The sequence below is a fragment of the Arachis ipaensis genome, chromosome B6, assembly GCF_059453495.1.
Source record: "Arachis ipaensis isolate K30076 ecotype BB chromosome B6, ASM5945349v1, whole genome shotgun sequence".
In the NCBI taxonomy this organism is placed as follows: domain Eukaryota; kingdom Viridiplantae; phylum Streptophyta; class Magnoliopsida; order Fabales; family Fabaceae; genus Arachis; species Arachis ipaensis.
Window position 1 is genome coordinate 106,430,759 of NC_142441.1, and position 23,742 is coordinate 106,454,500.

Sequence of the window (23,742 nt, forward strand, 5' to 3'; positions counted from 1 at the left end):
AATTGAAAGTGGTATCATGGAAAATTGGAATGAGAAAGTATGTATGACATGTTTATGTGTTGTCTCTTAGCCATTTAATTGAGAAGTGTTAAATTAGTGGGATGATGTTTTGTGAATTGTGGTGAAGTGTTGATGTGTGAGTTGAGGAGGCTTGATGTTGATTTTGGTACATTTTGATTGATTTCAAAAAGGGTTGAAATTGGCATGTTTTGGTTGATTTTGAAAAGAGTTGAAAATGACTTGTTTTGAAAATGGCACCTTGTGGTTTTGTATGAAAACATGGTTTTTGGGCATATTTTGAAGGGACATAACTCGGACTACAGATCCTCGTTTTGTACCAAACTTGTTTAGAAATGAAATTGGATCCGGGATGTCCACGCCGCTGGAAGAAAGTGCGAAAAACGATTTAAAATGAGAAAGTTATGTCCATCGGAAGATTGGGGGTTGAATATGTGAATTCTGCAGCTTTTAACTTAGAAAATTTTTAGCAGAATGACCCTCCGCGCGTAGGCGCACTTGCGCATACGCGCCGTTCTTCAAGAAAGCACCATCCTCGCGTGCGCATGGTGTGCGCGGGCACGTCGATCCGCTGCACTAAATTCCCAACTATTTTCCCGAGAGTTGTGCCAGAGTTGTGCCAATTTTGTGCCTGGGGCGCAAGAGCACCCACGCGTACGCGTGGCTAACGCTTGCGCGTCATTTGGCTATTTTTCAATCCGCGCGTCCGCGCGTATGACGCTTGCGCGTCAATGAGTTTTGTGGCCATCCACGCGTGCGCGTGGAGTGCGTGTACGCGTGGCTCTGTTTTCATCCCAAAGTTGATTTTTGAGTTTTAAAAGCCAAGTTTCATACTTCTAAGCCTCCGATCTCACCACTTATGTCTTAAATCATTATGGCCTAGCAATGAGACAAGGAGCTAGTGAATGTGGTAACTTGCAAGTGAAGCAAGGGAAAAATGAGTGATCAATGAGGATCAAAGATGATTATGTGAAATGCGGAGGATGGCGGTGGAAGTGCTTGTTAATGCCACGGGCCGAAGGGCCGTAATTGTTAATGAATTGGCTGGTTATGGATTTAACTGTGAGCCGGATGGCTAGATTATTGCCGTGTTACGGCGGAGCCATGATTATGGCTAAGTATAAATGCATATATGCTGTTGAATGAGTTGTGAATGTTTGCACTTCCACTATCGGAGATGAGAGTTTCCCTGGGAGGAAGCAGTGGCTAGCCACCACGTGCTCCAGGTTGAAACTCGAAGCTCTTTTGACCCTATGTCGTCAGGGTGGCCGGGCACTGTGAAAGCCCTGGATGAGCTCACCCCCATAAATATTCACCAGTGAAGGTGATGGATATGGATCATGATTATGATCAAATTTATATTGAGTATAACTCGAGTTGGGGAGACACGACAGAGGGACAGTCCAATGGTTAGCTACCAGGACTTGTCGGGTTGGCTCTATAACCGACAGATGATATCATCAGCCCTTAGGGATATGCATTCATCATATGCATACTATGTGAATTGTTTCAGATTGCCTATTTGACTGCATATTACTTGCTATCTTTCTAAATGCCTTATTTGTTCCTATTTGTATATCTCTTGTCTGATATAACTGTGTTCGCTATATTATACTCCTGCTGGTGGTTGGGAGGTCTGAAAGAATTGGAAAGGGAAGTATTAGTTAGACTGAAGGATCTTTAGTCAGATGCCCTTTATGGTTTATCTTGTTTATAAGATTATCTGGAGAAATTTCTAGGATTTCCTTTGGCTTTCCTCTATTATTACATGTTATATATGGGGAACTGTTACCATGCTGGGGACCTCTGGTTCTCACCCATGCGGATTTTGTGGTTTCCAGATGCAGGACGTGAGGTTTCTCGCTGAAGCATGCTGGAGACTTCTGGATTAGCGAAGATCCTTTGTTCTAGGGACTCTGTTTTGATTTTATGATTTCTCTTAGATACTTTTATCTCCATTGAATAATACAAGCTGTGATGACTCCTCTTATAGGAGATTTTGGAGGATAGGTTCTCTGTTTTTATGTCCCTTTGGGTTTTCTTTGGGGTTTTCCTTATTTTAATATATGTATCTATTGCTATGCTCGGACCGGTTATCCTCGCAACCGAATTTTGAGTTTTGATATTCCCATTTTGACACTCTTTCGTATATATATAATCTCGTGTTGGTTTATTCTTGTTCGGTACGTTATCGATCGGAGTGTTGCGCTTTTCGAGTCACGATTTTTGTTTACCCATTTTTCCTTCAAAGGCTCCTAGTTATAAACATCATTCATACTACTATACATACTTTTTTTTTATTTTTATTTTAGAGGTCGTAATACCTTGCCATCTCTGAATTATGGCTTAAGCATAAGACTCTGTATGGTAGGTGTTACAAGTGGTGTACAGTTATACATAAATAATGCACAAAGAAAAATTTGACTTTCAAGAGAACACCATAAAAAAGGCACAAAGATGAATTTGAAACTCAATTTGGTTGTGACAAAAAAAAAAAAAAAAACAAACAGAAATAACAAAAATAAAAAGTAATAAAGAAACAGGTAACGACTTCTCAAGATACAAAATAAGGACGGCAGCCGTTGGAATTGAACCATATCAAATTTTATAGTTTTTCTCACTTTTACATTCTTCACTGTTGACCACATATTATTTTTGAAATTTAGTGAATAAAAATGTGTCACTCGTCAAAATTCTTAAAAATTGTCCAAAAGTTTTGCGTAAAACAATATTCTAATTGTTTTTAATACACCTATGAACCTTCCCATATCTGAAAAAAAGTTATTGTAAAACCACACAAAATAAAACAAAAATATAATTTAAGTAAAAATATGTAAGGAGAAATATCACTTAACTTCATCAATCAGCTCTTTTTTCCAAGCCAACAGCTCTTTGACAATCAAAGAAGAGAGGATAAAAAATAAAAAAAAGTATTTTAAATAGCTTTAAAATAACACTCAATTGGTGTACACTTATGTATAAATAAGGCACAAAGATAATTTTGACTCTCAAGAGAAAAAAAAAGCACAAAGGTGAATTTGACACTCAATTTGGTGGTGAAAAATGACAAACAGAAAAAAAAAAGAAAATAAACAGTAGTAAAGAAACAGGTAACAACTTCTCAACATAACAAAATGAGGAAGGCAGCAATTGAAATTGAATGGTATCAACTTTTATAGGTTTTTTGTGCATAAGATTATATCTTTTAAAGATCGAGAAATATAAGGCTCAAAATTAAGAAATATGGCATCAGTAATTCAAAGATTAAAAAGTGATTTAATATCACAAGTGAAACTAAAATAAATTTCTGGTTTTCTATTAAAGTGAAACTAAAATAAAATTTGATGAGTATCTTTAAAATAAAAAACCAAGCAGATAAAAACATAAAAATGAGAGGAACAGACAGAGAACAAAACAAAGAATAGTAATAAAACTTTTTAACGACTTTTTAACATACAACTCAACGAAGTTAGCAGATAAAATTGGCCCCTATAAATTGGGATAAAATATTTCTCACAGAAATTAGAGAAAATTACATTGGATAACGTGTACCGGTTTGGTTTACATAGCATTTCAATTGTTGACCACATTTGCTTTCTGAAAATAAGTGAATAAAAATGTATCAATCGTAAAAAATGTAACAAAATATACCAATTAAGAAAAATATTGTAATTATTTTTTAGCATACCAAAAAAAAATATAAATAAGCAAGGAGAAGTATCACCTAACTTATGAAGCAACTTCATTTTGCAAGCCAAGAAAATAAAGACCAAAAGTTTAGAGAAACAACAAAAAATAAACACACTTTTTTACCACAATAGTTTTTTAAAATTGAATGCATAAAAAAGTATTATTCAATAGTTAGAAATATAAAAGATAAATAGCTCCAATCTGAAGCAAATGAGAAAGCTAACAACTGAAATTGAACCATATCAAATTTTATAGGTTTTTCCACTTTTTACAATAAAAGTACTTTATCATTCAAGTGCATAAAATTATATCTTTTAATATTGAGAAATATAACAGTCAAAATTAAGGAATATGGGATTAGTAATCCAAAGATTAAAAAATGATTTATTATCTTCAGCGAGACTAAATTAAATATCTCGTTTTCTATTAAAGTTAAAAATTTCATTTGTGAGATACCAGCTTAAAAATACACGTTTCACAGGTTAAAAATACAAAATGAGGAAGGCAGCAATTGAAATTGAACCGTATCAACCTTTATAGATTTTTTCACTTTTTACAACAAAAGTATTTTATTATTCAAATGCATAAAATCATATCTTTTAAAAATCGAAAAATATAAGACTTAAAATTGAGAAATATGGCATCGGTAATCTAAAGATTAAAAAGTGATTTAATATCACCAGTGAAACTAAAATAAATATCTGATTTTCTATTAAAGTTAAAAATTTAATTTGTGAAACATGAGAATATTTTTAAACAAAAAATAAACACTTCCTAACCAATATCAGAAAAAGAAGAAAAAAACTTCAATAAATTATGACTATCTTTAAAGTACAAAATCAAGCAGATAAAACTATAAAAATGAGAGGAACAGACAGAGAACAAAACAAAAAAAACTTTAGTAAGCAAGGTGAAGTATCAGTTAACTTCATGAAGCAGCTTCATTTTGCAAGCCAAGAGGTCATCGACAATTGAAGAAGAGGTGAACACAAATTGAAAAAAGTATTTTAAATAGCTTCTGAATAAAAATCAAGTGGTGTACACTTATATATAAATAATAAGGCACAAAGTTGAAAAATAAAATGAAAAATAACAAAAAAAATAGTAACATGAATAAAGAGTCATAACCAGCAGTGCTACCGCCGCCGCCACCGCCACTGCAAATAGCAGAGTGGACCAACAAAAATAAATCGTCATCCATCATGCCTATCACTCTTAACTTGTAAGAAAAGAGGGAAAATAAATAACACAATCATGAGAAAAATGAATCTAAGTAAATTCCCCTTGATTTTCTTTATCAAATAACACAAATTCACATTCGATTTAATATTTCCACCACTAAATGATTTCAATTTTTATGTTCGTAGAAAATTTAAGGGAATCCATATTAAACCTATAATCTTAAGGTATATTTTCAATGAACAAAAATAATACTCTATATTATTCTATTTGCAATTTGTATGTAATTATGATATGAATTTTACATTAATTGTTAAAGGGGTACTCTATATTGTTAAAGCTGTACTCTATGTTATTCTATTTGCAATTTGTATATAATTGTGATATGAATTTTACATTAATTATTAAAGAGGTACTCTATATTGTTAAGGCTCCATATACAAACAAATCACAATATACCACAGTTTATACACAAATATATCAGAAGAAAAATTATTTTAATTAATTTTTCTAAAAATTTTCTTACCTAATTTTTGTCTACAGTAGGACTGTGCTGCAAATTCAGATCCGAAACCAGCAACAACCTTAATTGAACTCTTATACATCTACACCTACCAACACAAAACAACACAAAAAATAGTGAATTAGAATTCAAATGCACGCAACTATCTTTGGTACATAGCATAACTCTAAAGGAAAAAATTTGCCTCCTTCATAATACAAACACAATAATTTTTTCAATGCATAAAATTACCAAAAATATCAATTTTAAAATACAAATATCTCACTTTTTAAAAATTTTATGTATCAACATACAATCCCAAACCCACCCTAAAAATACTACGACATCACTGCACTTGCTGAAAGCACAAATATTTCTTTCTTCTTCATGCACTTCCCAAATCAGACAATTCATTTAATAGATTTGAAATAAAGGTAACAAATACAACATTGATCGGAGTAATAATAAAAAAGTTATCAATTTAAACTATTAAAATATGAATTATCTCAAATAACAAATAAATATTATAAAACCACAGAAAATAACAAATTAAACATAATTCATATAAAAAAAGCAAAAAGAAAATATTTTTAACTTAACTTTCTTGCAGACTTTCTCACTCTATTTTTGTTACTAGTAGAACTGTGTTGCAATCTCATATTTGAGTCTATCAAAGATCCTCAATGGATCTTTTAAAAACCCTAAATTATATACCAACAGATCACAGTAAAAAAATAATAATAAATTAACATTTATTTTTTTTCACACAACATAAGATCCAAAAAGACAGGATAAAAGGTACCTTGTTCTATTGCATTTTGTGCTCTCAACGGTTTCTCCTTCTTTGAATACCAATTTGAAGGCTTCCAATTTAGACTTTGCCATTTCAACCATTTATTCCTTGTGATGTTATCATCGCTCATATTTACTTTCTTGCACACAAGTCATAATAATGCAATTAAAAGGAAGCACAAATACAAAATAAGTACTTTTCCCAAATACACATTTGGGTTACAAAATAAGCACAAATAACTTACAACAGAACAATAATCCACCCCACTTACCTGAATTGAGTATGTTCAACTGGCCTTTCTAATTTCTGACTCTGACAACATGAGCTGCAACCAACCACCAACCACCAACCAAATTAAAACCCTCACCCACTTCGAATCAGAGTGCGATAACAAGGAAGATTTAAGGATAGACGCAACTTCAAATTGCAGAAAATTCTAGCAACCGCAGATAAGAAAACCAATCTACTTCAAATTGATGAGAATCAACCATCAGAACAACTCAAAGATTTGAGAAACAAAAAAAAAAATACCAAATTCCAAATCAAAGACCGCCAACCCACAATGAAAATTCAAAATCAACGACATTAAACCTGCAGTAACAGACAAAGAAAGATATCGGCAGAATACCTGCACGAGGAGAGCGACGGTTGAGATCCCACTGAACATGTCTCACCAAAGTTCTTCACTTCCGTGAATGTATTAAGCACCCAATAGAGATCATAGTTGCTCATTATCGTGAGCATCTCTCCGGCTGAAACTCACAATCGCCATCGCCTTTATCGTTCTCTCAGATGAATAATCCACTTAGCTCGGTTGGTTAGGGTTTTCAAATAGGGGTTGAGAGAGTTGTTCTTCGGGAATTGGGGTATCAAACTACTCGGTGAGAGAGACAGAAGGAGCGTGAATAGCCAGAGAGGATATCGACTGTAAGGATGGAGTGGGTTATCGAGGAGAGAACGAAGAGAAAGATGGGATTTAAGGTTTTCAAGGAGATAGAGGAGGAGACGGGTTGAAGTGAAACGCACATAGGGGAGAAGATTAGATGGAAGAATGTAACGTGTTTGCGTTACTCCCCGTTTCATTTTTTTATTCTGGTTAATTGAGAGAATGACGCGTGGCTTAATGAGCCACGACTATTATACAAGTAATAGATTCATTCATAATATCTACTCTAAATGGTCCCTTTTATTTGGACCAATATTTGCAATCCAATTAAGTTGTGAGCACCATTGATTAATGATTAGTATACTATATTCTTAGAAAATTGATTACTATTGAAACAATACACTTACACAAACATAGAAAGATGCAACAGAAATTAAAGAATTGAAGTTGGTGAATGGTGAGAAAGAGAGAGAGAGAGAGTGATAAGATATGAGAATTGAGAATTACAAACCCTAAAACATGGTGACCACCATCATGAACAGCCTGAGATACGAGACTGATGAGCGGATAATTTATACGCTTTTTGGCATTGTTTTTAATATGTTTTTAGTAGGATCTAGTTACTTTTAGGGATGTTTTCATTAGTTTTTATGTTAAATTCACATTTCTGGACTTTACTATGAGTTTGTGTGTTTTTCTGTGATTTTAGGTATTTTCTGGCTGAAATTGAGGGACTTGAGCAGAAATCAGATTTAGAGGTTGAAGAAGGACTGCTGATGCTGTTGGATTCTGACCTCCCTGCACTCAAAGTGGATTTTCTGGAGCTACAGAAATCGAAATGGCGCGCTTCCAATTGCATTGGAAAGTAGACATACAGGGCTTTCCAGCAATATATAATAGTCCATAATTTGGCCAAGAATAGACGACGCAAACTGACAGTCAACGCCAGCTCTCTGCCCAATTCTGGCGTCCAGCGCCAGAAAAGGATCCAAAACCAGAGTTGAACGCCAGAAATGGATCAAAACCTGGCATTCAACTCCACAAATGGCCTCTGCACGTGGAAAGTTAAAGCTCAGCCCAAGCACATACCAAGTGGGCCCCGGAAGTGAATTTATGCATCAATTACTTACTCATGTAAACCCTAGTGACTAGTTTATTATAAATAGGACCTTTTACTATTGTATTAGACATCTTTGGACGCCTAGTTCTTAGATCAGGGGGGCTGGCCATCTCGGCCATGCCTGGACCTTTCACTTATGTAATTTTAACGGTAGAGTTTCTACACTCCATAGATTAAGGTGTAGAGCTCTGCTGTTCCTCAAAGATTAATGCAAAGTACTACTGTTTTCTATTCAATTCATCTTATTTCGCTTCCAAGATATTCATTCGCACTTCAACCTGAATGTGATGAACGTGACAATCATCATCATTCCCTATGAACGCGTGCCTGACAACCACTTCCGTTCTACCTTCGACTGAATGAGTATCTCTTAGATCTCTTAATCAGAATCTTCGTGGTGTAAGCTAGAATGATGGCGGCATTCAAGAGAATCCGGAAGGTCTAAACCTTGTCTGTGGTATTCCGAGTAGGATTCAATGAATGAATGACTGTGACGAGCTCCAAACTCGCGATTGCTGGGCGTAGTGACAGACGCAAAAGGATAGTAAATCCTATTCCAGCATGATCGAGAACCGACAGATGAATAGCCGTGCCATGACAGGGTGCGTTGATCATTTTCACTGAGAGGATAAGATGAAACCATTGACAAGGGTGATGCCTCCAGACGATTAGCCGTGCCGTGACAGGGAATTTGGATCATTTTCCCGAGAGAAGACCGAAAGTAGCCATTGGCAATGGTGATGTATCACATAAAGCCAGCCATGGAAAGGAGTAAGACTGATTAGATGAAGATAGCAGGAAAGTAGAGGTTTAGAGGAACAAAAGCATCTCTATTCGCTTATCTGAAATTCTCACCAATGATTTACATAAGTATTTCTATCCCTATTTTATTTAATTAATTTCGAAAACCCCATTACTATTTTATATCCGCCTGACTGAGATTTACAAGGTGACCATAGCTTGCTTCATACCAACAATCTCCGTGGGATTCGACCCTTACTCACGTAAGGTATTACTTGGACGACCCAGTGCACTTGCTGGTTAGTTGTGCGAAGTTGTGAACCATGGTATTGGCATCATGTTTTTGGCGCCATTACCAGGGAAAGAAAGAGCGATGAATTTTACATAATCAAAGTGTAATCACAATTTCTGCGCACCAAGTTTTTGGCGCCGTTGCCGGGGATTGTTCGAGTTTGGACAACTGACGGTTCATCTTATTGCTCAGATTAGGTAATTTTCTTTTTGTTTTATTTTCAAAAATTTTTCAAAATCTTTCAAAAATTTCTCTTTTGTTTTCGAAAAATTTCAACAAAAAAAAAATTGTTTTCAAAAATATATTTTTTTCAAAATTTTTAAGAATGAATTCTAGTGTTTCATATAACATGTTTTAGCTTGGCTGGCTATTAAGCCATGTCTAACTCCCAGGATTTTGATTGAGGACTATGAATTCATTGCTTCCTTTTTCCCAAATATTTTTCGAAAAAAATTAAAAGAAAATACAAAAAAATTTATAAAATCATAAAAATCAAAAATATTTTGTGTTTCTTGTTTGAGTCTTGAGTCATGTTACAAGTTTGGTGTCAATTGCATGTGCATCTTGCATTTTTCGAAAATTTCATGCATTCATAGTGTTCTTCATGATCTTCAAGTTGTTCTTGGTAAGTCTTCTTGTTTGATCTTTGCATTTGCATGTTTGGTGTCTTTTCTTATTTTTCATATGCATTCTTGAATTCTTAGTGTCTAAGCATTAAAGAATTCTAAGTTTGGTGTCTTGCATGTTTTCTTTGCATTAAAAATTTTTCAAAAATGTGTTCTTGATGTTCATCATGATCTTCATAGTGTTCTTGGTGTTCATCTTGACATTCATAGCATTCTTGCATGCATTCATGATTTTGATCCATAACTTTCATGCATTGCATCATTTTTCTTGTTTTTCTCTCTCATCATAAAAATTCAAAAATAAAAAAAATATCTTTCCCTTTTTCTCTCTCATAAATTCGAAAATTAGATTTGACTTTTTCAAAAATTTTTAAAATCAAGTTGTTTCTTATGAGTCAAATCAAATTTTCAATTTGAAAATCTTATCTTTTTCAAAATCTTTTTCAAAAATCAAATCTTTTTTAAATTTCTTAGTTATTTTCGAAAATTCCAAAAATATTTTTCAAAAATCTTTTTCTTAATTTTTATATCAAATTTTCGAAAATAACATAATCAATTAATGTTTTGATTCAAAAATTTCAAGTTTGTTACTTACTTGTTAAGAAAGATTCAAACTTTAAATTCTAGAATCATATCTTGTGATTTCTTGTGAATCAAGTCATTAATTGTGATTTTCAAAATCAAATCTTTTTCAAAAACTAATTTCTATCATATCTTTTCAAAAATATCTTCTCATCATATCTTTCTCAAAAATTTGATTTCAAAATATCTTTTCTAACTTCCTAACTTCTTATCTTTTCAAAATTGATTTTCAAAATTTGTTTCAACTAACTAACTAACTTTTTGTTTGTTTCTTATCTTTTTCAAAACTACCTAACTAACTCTCTCTCTAACTTTCGAAAATATCTCCCTCCCTTTTTCAAAATTTCTTTTTTTAACTAATTATTTTAAATTTTTATTTTAATTTTTGAAAATTACTAACCTTTTTCAAAAACTATTTTCGAAAATCACTAACTCTTTTTTTCAAAAATAATTTTCGAAAATTCTCTTCTCTCTCATCTCCTTCTATTTGTTTATTCATCTACTAACATCTCTCCCTCACTCACAAAAAAAAAGGATCTCTATTATTATTATTTTTCTGTGCCCTCTTCTTTGTCATATGAGCAGAAGCAAGGACAAGAATATTCTTGTTGAAGCAGATCCAGAACCTGAAAGGACTCTGAAGAGAAAACTAAAAGAAGCTGAATTACAACAAACCAACAAGCACCTGTCAGAAACTATCAAACAGGAAAAGGAGATGGCAGCTGAAAATAATAATAATGCAAGGAGAATGCTTGGTGACTTTACTGCACCTAATTCCAATTTACATGGAAGAAGCATCTCCATCCCTACCATTGGAGCAAACAATTTTGAGCTGAAACCTCAATTAGTTTCTCTGATGCAGCAGAACTGCAAGTTTCATGGACTTCCATCTGAAGATCCTTTTCAGTTCTTAACTGAATTCTTGCAGATCTGTGACACTGTTAAGACTAATGGAGTAGATCCTGAAGTCTACAGGCTCATGCTTTTCCCTTTTGCTGTAAGAGACAGAGCTAGAGTGTGGTTGGATTCTCAACCCAAGGATAGCCTGAACTCTTGGGATAAGCTGGTCAAGGCTTTCTTAGCCAAGTTCTTTCCTCCTCAAAAGCTGAGCAAGCTTAGAGTGGATGTTCAAACCTTCAGACAGAAAGAAGGTGAATCCCTCTATGAAGCTTGGGAGAGATACAAAGAACTGACCAAAAAGTGTCCTTCTGACATGCTTTCAGAATGGACCATCCTGGATATATTCTATGATGGTTTATCTGAGTTATCAAAGATGTCATTGGATACTTCTGCAGGTGGATCCATTCACCTAAAGAAAACGCCTGCAGAAGCTCAAAAACTCATTGACATGGTTGCAAATAACCAGTTCATGTACACTTCTGAAAGGAATCCTGTGAATAATGGGACGCCTATAAAGAAGGGAGTTCTTGAGATTGACACTCTGAATGCCATATTGGCTCAGAATAAAATATTGACTCAGCAAGTCAATATGATCTCTCAGAGTCTGAATGGAATGCAAGCTGCATCCAACAGTACTCAAGAGGCTTCTTATGAAGAAGAAGCTTATGATCCTGAAAACCCTACAATAGCAGAGGTGAATTACTTAGGTGAACCTTATGGAAACACCTATAACTCATCATGGAGAAATCATCCAAATTTCTCATGGAAGGATCAAAAGCCTCAACAAGGCTTTAATTATGGTGGAAGAAACAGGTTTAACAATAGTAAACCTTTTCCATCATCCACTCAGCAACAGACAGAGAATTCTGAGCAGAATCCATCTAGCTTAGCAAACTTAGTCTCTGATCTATCTAAGGCCACTGTGAGTTTCATGAATGAAACAAGGTCCTCCATTAGAAATTTGGAGGCACAAGTGGGCCAGCTGAGTAAAAAGATCACTGAAATCCCTCCCAGTACTCTCCCAAGCAATACAGAAAAAAATCCAAAGAGAGAGTGCAAGGCCATTGATATTACCAAAATGGCCGAACCCAAAGAGGGAGAGGAGGACGTGAATCCCAGTGAGGAAGACCTCCTGGGACGTCCAGTGATCAATAAGGAGTTTCCCTCTGAAGAACCAAAGGAATCTGAGGCTCATCTAGAGACCATAGAGATTCTATTGAACCTCCTTATGTCCTTCATGAGCTCTGATGAGTATTCCTCTTCTGAAGAGAATGAGGATGTCACTGAAGAGCAAGCTACCAAGTTCCTTGGTGCAATCATGAAGCTGAATGCCAAATTATTTGGCATTGAAACTTGGGAAGATGAACCTCCCTTGTTCACCAATGAACTAAGTGATCTGGATCAACTGACATTGCCTCAGAAGAGACAGGATCCCGGAAAGTTCATAATACCTTGTACCATAGGCACCATGATCTTTAGGGCTCTGTGTGACCTTGGTTCAGGGATAAACCTCATGCCCCTCTCTGTAATAGAGAAACTGGGAATCTATGGGGTGCAAGCTGCTAAAATCTCATTAGAGATGGCAGACAATTCAAGAAAACAGGCATATGGACAAGTAGAGGACATGTTAGTAAACGTTGAAGGCCTTTACATCCCTGCTAATTTCATAGTCCTGGATACTGGAAAGGAAGAGGATGAATCCATCATCCTAGGAAGACCTTTCCTAGCCACAGCAAGAGCTGTGATTGATGTGGACAGAGGAGAATTGATCCTTCAATTAAATAAGGACAACCTTGTGTTTACAACTCAAGGATCTCTCTCTGCATCCATGGAGAGGAAGCAGGAAAAGCTTCTCTCAAAGCAGAGTCAAACAAAGCCCCCACAGTCAAACTCTAAGTTTGGTGTTGGGAGGCCACAACCAAACTCTAAGTTTGGTGTTGAACTCCCACAACCAAACTCTAAGTTTGGTGTTGGAGAGTCTCAACAAAGCTCTGCAGATCTGTGAGGCTCCATGAGAGCCCACTGTCAAGCTACTGACATTAAAGAAGCGCTTGTTGGGAGGTAACCCAATTTTTTATCTAACTATATTTTTCTTAGTTATATGTCTTTATAGGTTCATGATCATGTGGAGTCACAAAATAAATATAAAAATTGAAAACGGAATCAAAAACAGCAGAAGAAAAATCACACCCTGGAGGAAGCATCTGCCTGGCGTTCAACGCCAGAACAGAGCATGGTTCTGGCGCTGAACGCCCAAAATGGGCAGCATCCTGGCACTGAACGCCCAGAACAAGCATGGTTTTGGCGTTCAACGCCAAGAAATGGCAACAAATGGGCGTTGAACGCCCAAAATGGGCACCAACCTGGCGCTGAACGCCTAGAGTTGTGTGCAAAGGCATTTTACATGCCTAATGGGTGCAGGGATGTAAATCCTTGACACCTCAGGATCTGTGGACCCCACAGGATCATCTCAGGATCTGTGGACCCCACAGGATCCCCACCTACCTCCACTCAACTCTTCTCATCCCTCACCACTCTCTTTCACACAATCCCATACACACTCTTCCCCAAAAACCCTTCACCAATCACCTCAATCTCTCTTTCCCATCACCTCTTCACCACTCACATCCATCCACTCTTCCCCATAAACCTACCTCATAAACTCCACCTACCTTCAAAAATTCAAAACCAATTTCCCACCCAAACCCACCCATATGGCCGAACTTTAACCCCCCCTCCCTTCCCTATATAAAGCCCTCCATTCTTCATCAAATTCACACAACACACCCCTCTACACCCTTCTTGGCCGAAACACTTCCCACTCTCCCTCTCATCCATATCTTCTTCTTCTTCTATTCTTTCTTCTTTTGCTCGAGGGCGAGCAACATTCTAAGTTTGGTGTGGTAAAAGCATAGCTTTTTGTTTTTTTCCATAACCATTGATGGCACCTAAGACCGGAGAATCCTCTAGAAAGGGGAAGGGGAAGACAAAAGCTTCCACCTCCAAGTCATGGGAGATGGAAAGGTTCATCTCTAAAGCCCATCAAGACCACTTCTATGATGTTGTGGCCAAGAAGAAGGTGATCCCCGAGGTCCCTTTCAAACTCAAAAGAAATGAGTATCCGGAGATCCGACATGAAATTCAAAGAAGAGGTTGGGAAGTTCTAACAAATCCCATCCAACAAGTCGGCATCCTAATGGTTCAAGAGTTCTATGCCAATGCATGGATCACCAAGAACCATGATCAAAGTAAGAACCCGGATCCAAAGAACTATGTTACAATGGTTCGGGGGAAATACTTGGATTTTAGTCCAGAAAATGTGAGGTTGGCGTTTAACTTGCCCATGATGCAAGGAGATGAACGCCCCTACACTAGAAGGGTCAACTTTAATCAAAGGTTGGACCAAGTCCTTATGGACATATGTGTAGAAGGAGCTCAATGGAAGATTGACTCCAAAGGCAAGCCGGTTCAACTAAGAAGATTGGACCTCAAGCCTGTAGCTAGAGGATGGTTGGAGTTCATTCAATGCTCAATCATTCCCACTAGCAACCAGTCTGAAGTTACTATAGACCGGGCCATCATGATCTATAGCATCATGATTGGAGAAGAGGTGGAAGTTCATGAGATTATACCTCAAGAACTCTACAAGGTGGCTGACAAGTCCTCCACTATGGCAAGGTTAGCCTTTCCTCACCTCATCTGCTACCTATGCAATTCGGCTGGGATTGACATAGAGGGAGATATCCTCATTAAAGAGGACAAGCCCATCACTAAGAAGAAGATGGAGCAAGCAAGAGAGCCCATTCATGGAGCTCAAGAGGCGTATGAAGCTCATCACCATGAGATCCCGGAGATGCCTCAAATGCACTTTCCTCCACAAAACTATTGGGAGCAAATCAACACCTCCCTAGGAGAATTGAGTTCCAATATGGGACAACTAAGGGTGGAACATCAAGAGCACTCTATCATGCTTCATGAAATAAGAGAAGATCAAAAAGTAATGAGGGAGGAGCAACAAAGACAAGGAAGAGACATAGAAGAGCTCAAGGACATCATTGGTTCCTCAAGAAGGAAACGCCACCATCACTAAGGTGAATTCATTCTTTGTTCTTGTTTCTTCTATTTTTTGTTTCTATATTATGTGCTTATTTGTGTTTGTGTCTTCATTACATGATCATTAGTAGTTAGTAACTGTGTCTTAAAGTTATAAATGTCCTATGAATCCATCACCTCTCTTAAATGAAAAATGTTTTAATTCAAAAGAACAAGAAGTACATGAGTTTCGAATTTATCCTTGAACTTAGTTTAATTATATTAATGTGGTGACAATGCTTCTTGTTTTCTGAATGAATGCTTGAACAGTGCATATGTCTTTTGAAATTGTTGTTTAAGAATGTTAAATATGTTCGCTCTTGAAAGAATGATGACTAAGAGACATGTTATTTGATAATCTGAAAAATCATAAAAATGATTCTTGAAGCAAGAAAAAGCAGCAAAGAACAAGGCTTGCAGAAAAAAAAATAGGCGAAAAAAAATAGAAAGAAAAAGAAAAAGCAAGCAGAAAAAGCCAAAGCTCTTAAAACCAAGAGGCAAAAGCAAAAAGCCAATAACCCTTAAAACCAAAAGGCAAGGGTAAATAAAAAGGATCCCAAGGCTTTGAGCATCAGTGGATAGGAGGGCCTAAAGGAATAAAATCTTGGTCTAAGCGGCTAAACCAAGCTGTCCCTAACCATGTGCTTGTGGCGTGAAGGTGTCAAGTGAAAACTTGAGACTGAGCGGTTAAAGTCAAGGTCCAAAGCAAAAAAAAAAAGAGTGTGCTTAAGAACCCTGGACACCTCTAATTGGGGAGTTTAGCAAAGCTGAGTCACAATCTGAAAAGGTTCACCCAATTATGTGTCTGTGGCATTTATGTATCCGGTGGTAATACTGGAAAACAAAGTGCTTAGGGCCACGGCCAAGACTCATAAAATAGCTGTGTTCAATAATCATCATACTGAACTAGGAGAGTCAATAACACTATCTAAACTCTGAGTTCCTATAGAAGCCAATCATTCTGAACTTCAATGGATAAAGTGAGATGCCAAAACTATTCAAGAGGCAAAAAGCTACAAGTCCCGCTCATTTGATTGGAGCTATGTTTCATTGATAGTTTGGAATTTATAGTATATTCTCTTCTTTTTATCCTATTTGATTTTCAGTTGCTTGGGGACAAGCAACAATTTAAGTTTGGTGTTGTGATGAGCGGATAATTTATACGCTTTTTGGCATTGTTTTTAGTATGTTTTTAGTAGGATCTAGTTACTTTTAGGGATGTTTTCATTAGTTTTTATGTTAAATTCACATTTCTGGACTTTACTATGAGTTTGTGTGTTTTTCTGTGATTTCAGGTATTTTCTGGCTGAAATTGAGGGACTTGAGCAGAAATCAGATTCAGAGGTTGAAGAAGGACTGCTGATGCTGTTGGATTCTGACCTCCCTTCACTCAAAGTGGATTTTCTGGAGCTACAAAAATCAAAAAGGCGCGCTTCCAATTGCATTGGAAAGTAGACATCCAGGGCTTTCCAGCAATACATAATAGTCTATACTTTGGCCAAGAATAGATGACGCAAACTTGCGTTCAACTCTAGCTCTCTGCCCAATTCTGGCGTCCAGCGCCAGAAAAGGATCCAAAACCAGAGTTGAATGCCAGAAATGGATCAAAACCTGGCGTTCAACTCCACAAATGGCCTCTGCACGTGGAAAGTTAAAGCTCAGCCCAAGCACACACCAAGTGGGCCCCGGAAGTGAATTTATGCGTCAATTACTTACTCATGTAAACCCTAGTGACTAGTTTATTATAAATAGGACCTTTTACTATTGTATTAGATATCTTTGGACGCCTAGTTCTTAGATCAGGGGGGCTGGCCATCTCGGCCATGCCTGGACCTTTCACTTATGTAATTTTAACGGTAGAGTTTCTACACTCCATAGATTAAGGTGTAGAGCTCTGCTGTTCCTCAAAGATTAATGCAAAGTACTACTGTTTTCTATTCAATTCATCTTATTTCACTTCCAAGATATTCATTCGCACTTCAACCTGAATGTGATGAACGTGACAATCATCATCATTCCCTATGAACGCGTGCCTGACAACCACTTTCGTTCTACCTTCGACTGAATGAGTATCTCTTAGATCTCTTAATCAGAATCTTTGTGGTGTAAGCTAGAATGATGGCGGCATTCAAGAGAATCCGGAAGGTCTAAACCTTGTCTGTGGTATTCTGAGTAGGATTCAATGAATGAATGACTGTGACGAGCTCCAAACTCGCGATTACTGGGCGTAGTGACAGACGCAAAAGGATAGTAAATCCTATTCCAGCATGATCGAGAACCGACAGATGAATAGCCATGCCATGACAGGGTGCGTTGATCATTTTCACTGAGAGGATAAGATGAAACCATTGACAAGGGTGATGCCTCCAGACGATTAGCCGTGCCGTGACAGGGCATTTGGATCATTTTCCCGAGAGAAGACCGAAAGTAGCCATTGGCAATGGTGATGTATCACATAAAGCCAGCCATGGAAAGGAGTAAGACTGATTAGATGAAGATAGCAGGAAAGCAGAGGTTTAGAGGAACGAAAGCATCTCTATTCGCTTATCTGAAATTCTCACCAATGATTTACATAAGTATTTCTATCCCTATTTTATTTAATTAATTTCGAAAACCCTATTACTATTTTATATCCGCCTGACTGAGATTTACAAGGTGACCATAGCTTGCTTCATACCAACAATCTCCGTGGGATTCGACCCTTACTCACGTAAGGTATTACTTGGACGACCCAGTGCACTTGCTGGTTAGTTGTGCGAAGTTGTGAACCATGGTATTGGCATCATGTTTTTGGCGCCATTACCAGGGAAAGAAAGAGCGATGAATTTTACATAATCAAAGTGTAATCACAATTTCTGCGCACTAGAGACCCATCAATCCCACGCTCCCACCTTCATACACCAAATCAATCCTTCTCTCCACCTTCATCAAAACAAGATTAAAAATTACACTTAGGGGGAAATCACAGAGAACCCCAAAGGCTATATATCTATAAGGACACGCTTCTCCATACAGTAATCATACATTCATACTTAGGTACGTAGCACGTTTCAGTGGAAGCCACTTGAGTGCTTCTGCTCATTTAATTTAATAAATGATGTATATCAAGGAATTGCCAATTGAGTGCATGTTTGGAGCGTTTTAATTAATTATTTCAAAATAAAATAGAGTATATATTATAGTATATTATATGTATGTATAGGGGAAAACTAAGCAAACTAAAGGTCATGCAAGAATGCTGCTTAACTGACCACCCAGATTACAGCTAGCAATTCTCTCTCTCATGCCAAACTTAAACCCTAAACCATCCATCAGTTGATCCTTCATTCTATTTTCCCATCTGTTTTAAGAAACAGGGATCGAAAGAGTTGGAAGAGAAAACTGAAGAAAATCTCATGTCCTAAGTTGTTCAAGCTGTGATGTTGATGGTTTGATGAACCAGAAGGGATTAAGAGAGGGAGAGAAATAAATTCTTCTCATTGTTGAAGAGAATGAAAAATCTTCTTTTTGAAAATATTTGTTGAGTTGTTACACCTTATATACTATGTACTCTTTATGTACTCTCACTAAAAAAATAATTACAATGGTAAGCCTATTATTGATAAAGAAATAATCTAGGTAATACCCTCCCACAAGCTAGAATTGTGTAAATCTAAATCCTAGCTTGGAAACATTTGCAAGAAAAGGACCCGGTGGCAGAGCTTTGGTAAGAAAATCAGCAAGTTGATCCTTGGAACGAACTGGCATAAGATGAATGAGACCAGACAAATACTTTTCACGAATAATGTGGCAGTCCACTTCAATATGTTTGGTTCTTTCATGAAAGATGGGATTATTGGCAATGTGAATGGCTGAATGGTTGTCACAGAATAGAGTGATAGACTTTTGAAGCGGCAAACCAATAAAATTCATTAAGAAAGATAACCAACTAACTTCACAAGTTGCAACAGCAAGAGACCTATATTCAGCTTCTGCAGAGGACTTGGCAACTGTGGTTTGCTTCTTACTCTTCCAGCTAATGAGAGAGTTCCCAAGCATGAAGTAATAACCGGAAACAGAATGACGAGTATCGGCACAGGTAGCCCAGTTAGCGTTGGCATATCCAGTGAGATGCAGATTAGAAGTAGAGGAGAAGAAGAGACCAGTTGCAGGTCGGCCTTTTAAATATCGAAGTACGCAAAAAATAGTCTGTAGGTGAGAACTGGTTGCACAGTCCAAAAATTGGCTCAAACGTCCCAGAGCATAAGAGATATCAGGTCTAGTGTTTGTGAGGTAAAGGAGTCGGCCGATGAGCTGTCTGTAAATAGTGTTGTCTGTTAAAATGGTACCTGATTCATTTGAGAGTTTCTGACTATAATCAAATGGGGTAGAGAGAAACTAGAAATCTAGATAACTAAAATACCTGAGAAGGTCCATGGTGTACTTCCGCTGATAAATGTGAATTCCAGAGTTAGAGCATGCTACTTCCATTCCCAAGAAGTATTTGAGATCACCAAGATCCTTTATTTTGAATTTGTCATCCAAATTTTGCTTGATGGAATTGATTTCACTAATGTCATTCCTAGTTAAAACCAAGTCATCAACATATACTAGAATGGCAGTGAAGCTTTCAGACTGTTTCTTGATGAAGAGTGAATGATCATAAAAAACTACTTATAACCAGCATCCACAAGAGTCTGAGTGAGCTTAATGTTCTATTGCCTGCTTGCTTGCTTAAGCCCATATAGAGATTTTTGTAATTTACAAACCAAACCTGGTTGTGACACAGCAAAACCGGGTGGTATCTTCATATAAACTTCCTTGTCCAAATCTCCATGAAGGAAGGCAGTGTTGATGTTCAGCTGTTTCAAATACCATTTCTTTGCCGCTGCTAATGCTAACATTACTCGTAGGGTAGTCATTTTGACAACTAGACTAAAGGTATCACCATAATCTACTCCTTGCACTTGAGTGAATCCTTTTGCAACTAGTCTCGCTTTGTACCTCTCTATGGTGCCATCGGGATTGAATTTTACCCGAAAAACCCATTTGCAACCCACAGCCTTCTTGCCTTTTGGGTGTTCAGTGAGACACCAAGTTCTGTTCTGATCTAGAGCTGTCAATTCATCTTGTATTGCCTTTCTCCAACATTCATGTGCAGTCGCTTCCTCATAAGTGCTAGGTTCTTGATTTGAGGTGATGGCTAGAGACAGTGACTTATATTTTGGGGTTAGTTTATCATATGATAAGTGTTATGAGATAGGATATAAAGAGTTAGAGTTGGCAAAGTTGCTAGAGTAAGCTGTGTGGGTTGTCATACAATGATAGTCCTTCAAATAAGCAGGTGGTTTCTTGATTCTTTCAGACTTTCTAGTAATGCAGTCATGTGTGATGTCAGAGTGTTGTGATGCAGGTGCATTGTTAGTGTGTGGTGTGGTAATGGGTGCAATGGTATGTGAGGAAATTAGTGAGTGCATTAAGCTTTAGAAATGTTCATTTGAATCTGTGAGTGTGGTATGTGTGGGTGATGGCAAATGATGTGTGGATGGTGTATCATATTGAAAAAGATCAATGCATTGTGGAGGACGAATGGGTACTACAGAAATGTCAGTGCTAGTGAAATGTAAAAATGAAAAATGAGTTTCATAAAAAGTTACATTTCTGGATATGAAAATTTTCTTTGATTTTAAATCAATAAGTAGAAAACCCTTTGTTCCTAATTTAAAACCAAGAAAAGCTGTTTTTCTAGCTCTTGGGTCTATTTTGTTCTTGAATTTGTTAATGTGGAGGCATATGCAAGAGAACCAAATACTCTTAAATATGAAAGGTCAGGTAAGTTACCATACAAAATCTTGTAAGGACTAGCATTATCCAGGTTAGTGCTGGGCAGCCTATTAATTAGGTAAATGGCGTGAGCAACTGCGTATTGCCAAAAAAAATGTGGAATTCCTGATTGAAATAGCAGTACTCTAGCAACACCTAAAATATGCTGGTGTTTTTTCTCTACAATCCCATTTTGCTCTGGTGTTTCTACACAAGAAGTTTGGTGTAAAATTCCAGTTGATGCAAAAAAGGATTTTAGAGTGAACTCTGACCCATTGTCAGTCCTTATAAACTTAACTTGTTTCTCAAATTGTACTTTGACAAAATTCACAAAATTAATAACCAATTGTGATGCTTTAGATTTGGTTTTCGTAAAAAAAAATCCAAGTAAATCTGCTCTTACCATCCACCACAGTAAAAAGATACCTATGTCCTTCATTGGAAAGGACAGAAATAGGACCCCAGATATCCATATGAACTAAGTCAAAACAATCTTTTATTTTAGTTGTACTAAGATTAAAAGATAATTTCTTTTGTTTTGCAAAATGACATGAATCACAAGGAAGTTTTGAAGCAATACAATCTATAAAAGGATAATACTTCTTCAGAAAAATCAATTTATGCATAGGTATGTGTCCTAATCTAAGATGCCAAATATTGTTGTGCTCACTGTGTGAAGGTGTGGTGGGATGAGTAGTAGTCATAGTTGCCACAAATGAAGCTTGCTTTGTTGGAAGAGGGGAAAAGTGAGAGAATTATGGTTCTCTACTCATTGTATATAACCCTTCTATACACTCAGCAATACCAATAATCTTTGATGTGGATCTATCTTATATCTCAAAACACTTATCATTGATTAACAGTTGACAATGTAAGTTTGAGGTTAACTTTGACACAGATATCAGTTTAAAATCAAAAGAAGGAATGTATAAAATATTTTTGAGAAAATTTTTTTTAGAGAATGTGATTGTGCCAATGATGGAGCTAACAGTTTTGGTCCCATTTGGAAATATCACATTGATTGGAGCAATATTTTGAAAACTTGCAAAATCTTTTAAGTCAAAAGTCACATGATCTGTTGCACCGAAATCAATGACCCATAATGCGGATTTTAGAGTGATAATACTCATAATTCTCGCATTAAAATGTAATGCAATGATTTTACCTGGAGTGGAAGTCTGAATGGAATTAGTCAAAATTTGATTTGCATTATGAGGTTGTTGCTGCACACTTTTGTCTTTGAACAACTCTAACAAGGCAAATCTTTGCTCTGGAGTGAACCTAGATCTTGATATTCCAGTGTTCTCTTGGAAACAATTGAGCTGTGATTGTTTGTCACTGAGTATATCATCATGCCCCTCAGTGATCACGTGATTGATGGTGGTGTTATGTTGCTGCCGTTGATAGAAATGGGAGGATTACCCGTGCTTCTTATAGCATACATCTTCTGTGTGCCCTTGCTTGTTGCAATGAGAGCAAGCCAATGTATCTCCACGACCTCTACAATGGGAGGATCTGTTTGCCATATTCGCCATTTTGAGAAATTAATGAATCACAGAGTAATAAGGATTTAGATCTTCTTCCTTCCAACTCATTGATCGAAACAACTATGTTCACAAAGAAAGAATCTTGCGAAATAGGCTCTCATCAAATTCTATTGGATGAGTTTGAAGGAAGAGGTAAGAATGGGGGAAAGAAAAATTAGGGATAGAAAGAAAATGGCAAAATTGGATTGATCTTAATTCACAACTTTTTTTTTAATTTGATTCACAGCTTGGTTGCTCTCCACGCTCACCACACCATGAAGAAAATTTCATGCCCTAAGCTGTTCAAGCTGTGATGTTGATGGTTTGATGAACCAGAAGGGATTAAGAGAGGGAGAGAAATAAATTCTTCTCATTGTTGAAGAGAATGAAAAATCTCCTTTTTGAAAATATTTGTTGAGTTGTTACACCTTATATACTATGTACTCTTTATGTACTCTCACTAAAAAAATAATTACAATGGTAAGCCTATTATTGATAAAGAAATAATCTAGGTAACAAAAACGAAAGAAATTGCGTGGAATTCCAGATTGAAAAAGAGTCAGAAGGAATTACGGTAAATGAACCTAATAAATAATAAGAAAAGTATATGAATTTGATAAAAAAAATAGTGGCATTGTGTATGCTAAACCCAAAATTTGGAAGAGATACATATTAAAGAGTACCAGCTGGTTGGCAAGTTGTAGAGCAGCTTCTCGGTAGGTAGGTTTGTTCCCTGAACTGCTGCCACAGAAGATGCAAATGTGGTTGAACCTGGATTTGGCCTCTTCCATTTATATGAAAACAAGGTGATAATTTGTTAATGCATATATATGAATGTATGTGGGAAAATGAGTATAATGTATAAATACTCTGCCCCTCAAATCCACATCTCATGTGGTATTTAAAAAGAAAAATGTTAATCAAGTGGTTGGAGAGGAGGTCGTAGGGTTTCATTTTTATTTTAAATATATTGTCTGACAGTTTTACTTTTAC

The 23,742-nt window shown here is 36.6% G+C and overlaps 1 non-coding gene and 1 pseudogene across 1 annotated transcript; both read right to left on the reverse strand.

Moving 5' to 3' along the window:
• LOC107647067 (cytokinin riboside 5'-monophosphate phosphoribohydrolase LOG7-like) overlaps positions 1 to 23,540 on the reverse strand; it is a 96,776-nt pseudogene extending 73,236 nt beyond the window's left edge.
• On the reverse strand, positions 11,541 to 11,648 carry LOC148562190 (small nucleolar RNA R71). The gene has a single exon (XR_015886756.1). It is a non-coding gene; the product is annotated as a small nucleolar RNA R71 (small nucleolar RNA).
• Positions 23,541 to 23,742: the final 202 nt, after the last annotated feature.